The sequence below is a fragment of the Stegostoma tigrinum genome, unplaced genomic scaffold (genome assembly GCF_030684315.1).
Source record: "Stegostoma tigrinum isolate sSteTig4 unplaced genomic scaffold, sSteTig4.hap1 scaffold_90, whole genome shotgun sequence".
Taxonomy (NCBI): domain Eukaryota; kingdom Metazoa; phylum Chordata; class Chondrichthyes; order Orectolobiformes; family Stegostomatidae; genus Stegostoma; species Stegostoma tigrinum.
This window is the reverse complement of record NW_026728815.1, coordinates 1,037,265-1,040,940: the sequence shown is the minus strand read 5'-3', so window position 1 is coordinate 1,040,940 and position 3,676 is coordinate 1,037,265. Positions and strand designations below refer to the sequence as shown.

Here is a 3,676-nt window from a genome sequence, read left to right as displayed (position 1 = left end):
GGAAGGAACTGAAGAATGGATTTAGGAGAGCAAGAAGTGGGGTATGGCAGGTAGGATTTAGGAAAATCCCAAGGCATTGTATATTTACGTGAGGGAAGAGGATGGTCAGAGTAATGGCAGTACATATCAGGGATAGTGGAAGAAACTTGTGGGCAGAGTCAGATAAGGTAGGGGAGGCGTTAATGAATAATTTGCTTCAGTATTCACCAGTGAGTGGGACCTTAACGAGTGTGAGGATAGCATGAAAAAGGCAGATATGCTCGAGCAGGTTGATGTTAGGATGGTGGATGTGCTACAAATTTTGAAAAACATGAGGATAGATAAGCCCCCGGGCCAGATGGGATATGCACAAGGTTGCTGCTGGGAATTGCTGAACAGTCAGTCATTCTGTGGTGGGCTAATTATTGGAGAGGATTCTGAGAGAAAGTAGTTATGATTATTTGGACAAGCACAATTTGATTAGAAATAGTTGGTGTAGGTTTGTGAGGGGCAGGGCATGCCTCACAAGCCTTACTGAATTCTTTGAGGAGGTGGCAACTGACATTTGATGAAGATCGAGCAATGGATGTGGTGCATATGGATTTTAGATAAGCATTTGATTAGGTTCCCCAAGGTAGGCTCATTTAGAAAGTTAGGAGACATGGGATTCATGGAAATTTGGCTGTCTGGATACAGAATTTGCTGTAAAATAGAAGCCAGAGATTTGCATATATTGCATATATGGGCAACTCATTTCCCTGAGATAACACACCCAGGTATAAATCCGAGCATGACCAGCCTCCAAAGTTCTGTGTGAACTCACCGGTGTCTCCAGTGCCAGCATTTTGTTTTTCGACCTCTCATTAAACCAACTGCCCTGATTTGCACGTTAGATTTGCCAAAGATGATCCTGATCCAAATGTACTTCATTGGCTGTGATTTGGGTGGTGGTGAAAGGCGCGATTAAAATGCAAGGACATAATTCTTCCTCGATCCATTGCCCTGATAATTAATCTCTCCGCTCATGGAAATTGATCCTTTCCATCCACTCTATCGTTCATCAACGTGTTTAGTTCAATTCAATCCCACAACAGCCGACTCTGTTCTGATCAAGTACAGGGTGACAGTAAATATTAGGGTCGTGGCACAGACATCACGAATTGAATCCTTGCCTTTCCTGTTAGATACTTTTCAAAAGAAATACTAAAAGTCAGTCAGTGGCCTGTAGTTGTGGCCGAGTGGTTAAGGCGATGGATTAGAAATCCATTGGGGTATCCCCGCGCAGGTTCAAATCCTGCCAACTACGTTCCTCTCAAAACAAGCTCACATTTTCTCGGGTCAGGCAACGTGTTGCCATTCAGGAAAGACATGTTCTGAACAAGAATCCCGTTTTCCCGAAAGCGTCAGCTCTGTTTCACTTCCCACCAGTACAGCTAGGCATGTTGAGTTTCTGCAGTGCTCCGTCTGTTTATTCTGCATAACTGCTGTTTTTCATGAAATGCCTTCAGTTTTGGAAAAGTACAGCTGATACAGACAATTATCAATCCAACTGAGGGCAGTTGGAAGTTTGAATTCACTCCAAACCTGCTTTAAGAGCTCGCAATTTTCTGTGCTGCCATCCGGCACGGTGGCTCAGTGGTTAGCACTGCAGCCTCACTGCACCAGGGGACCAGGTTCGATTCCAGCCTCTGACGACTGTCTGTGTGGGTTTCCTCCAGCCATTCTAGTTTCATCCCACACTCCAAAGATGTGCAGGCTGGGCGGATTGGCCATGTTAAATTGCCCATAGTGCTCATGGGTGTGTGGGTTACAGGGGGATGGGTCTGGTTGGTATGCTTCAAGGGGCAGTGTGGACTTGTTGGGCCCAAGGGCCTGTTTCCACACTGTAGGGAATCTAATCTAATCAACTGGCTGTCACTTTCAACTGTGAAATGTGAAGCTGTCGGTTTGAGGCCACAGAGAAAGGAACAAGTGGTGTTCTCACTCTACCAGTTCCCTTTAGACTGTACAGTTACGGGTTTTAAGGTAGTCAGGAAAATGTTGCCCAAACGGAAATCTTGTCTGGTGAGTGACTTCAAAGGTATTTCACTGTTGCTTTTCTCGCTGCCATAAAGAGCTGGGAATGCTTGGAATCTGAAACAAAAGCAGAAACTGCACCACAGAAAGGAGAAAACAGAGTTCTGAAGAAGCTCTAAAACATTGACTCAAATTATCTGCCCACAGATGCTCCCAGATCTGCTGAGCCTTTTTCCTGCAATTGATATTTTGCTTGTGAATGAAAGTTTATTTTATCTATTGGGATGAAACAACCAGAATCACCATGTACCAAGTATAACACTTTAAAAATCAGCGAAGTGATTGGATTCAAACAAACCCAGCAATAATTCATTCTGCCACAGCTCAACTGGCCATGGAAAGTGACCTGAAAAGATAAACGGCATCATATCTCTCCTAGCAGTCATGGCTGATTGGTTAAGGTCGTGGGCCAATGTCTAGTGGGGCATCCCTGTGCTGCTTCAGATCCTGCTGACGATGGGAGAAGTCTGGTATTGAATACAAGGGCTGTTAACTCCCTTCAGTTTGCTTGAGACAAGGAACAAGGCTTTTCAATCAGACTGCCAAAGATGGGAGAAGGCAACTCACTGCCTGTCATTGCAGCACAAGCACAAACCTTCATAAAAGTTAAAGAGCTTTAAGATATTCACTTGCAGGGCAAACTATGTTGAGGTTGCGAGCCATATGCTGGGAAGTAAGACTAGAACAGTCAGTTCTGAGAAAGGGTCCCCCGACCCATTGTGTTAACCCTGATTTTTCATGGTGTAGCCCTCTCTGACCAGTTGTGGCACTGTGCATGTTCCCCGAATCTGTATCTGGGAGACAGGAAGATGCAATCCTGGTGTCTTTTCACCCAGCCATCTGCAAACCCCTCGCTTCTCAATCCGTACCTTGAGCGTTAAGTGAAACTTCGAGCAAAGACCCTTCTGATGAAGGGTCTAGGCCCGAAAAGTCAGCTTTTGTGCTCCTGAGATGCGACTTGGCCTGCTGTGTTCATCCAGCTTCACACTTTATGATCTTGGATTCTCCAGCATCTGCAGTTCCCATTCTCTCTCTCATTAAACCATTGTTTCTTTGCCTGCAAACAGTGCTGGGGAGGGCAGTGCCCGTTTGATCTTCCCCACCCTCTCAGTCACTTGGGCCACTCAGGCAGTGATAGTGTCCCTACCTTGGATGGAGGTGAATACCCAGAGGCAAATAGAGTTGCATATTGAGGTAGACACTAAAAGGACCATTTCTCCATTTGACACTGCTGCTAATTATCCATATTGGGGGCAGCACAGTGGCACAGTGTTTAGTACTACTACCGCACAGAACCACGGACCAGGGTTCAATTCCAGCCTTGGGCGACTGTCTGTGTGGAATTTGTGTAATCTCCCCGTGTCTGCATGGGTTTCCTCCCAGTCAAAGATGTGCAGGGTAGGTAGATTGGCCGTGATAAATTGTCCATAGTGTTTAGGAAGGTGTAGATTAGGTGGGTTATGGGGAGGTGGGATGCTTTGAGGTTCAGTGTGGACTTGTTGGGCCAAAGAGCCTGTTTCCACACTGTAGGGATTCTATATCGATATCCCTCATTTCCCGTTGCTGCCCTTTGAAAAGTCTGAAGACTGGACAGTGTTTGAGACTGGAGCTGCTGAGAGAC

At 45.8% G+C, this 3,676-nt stretch overlaps 1 non-coding gene across 1 annotated transcript; it reads left to right on the top strand.

Moving 5' to 3' along the window:
* Positions 1-1,203: 1,203 nt before the first annotated feature.
* trnas-aga (transfer RNA serine (anticodon AGA)) lies at positions 1,204-1,285 on the top strand. Its single transcript has one exon. It is a non-coding gene; the product is annotated as a tRNA-Ser (tRNA).
* Positions 1,286-3,676: the final 2,391 nt, after the last annotated feature.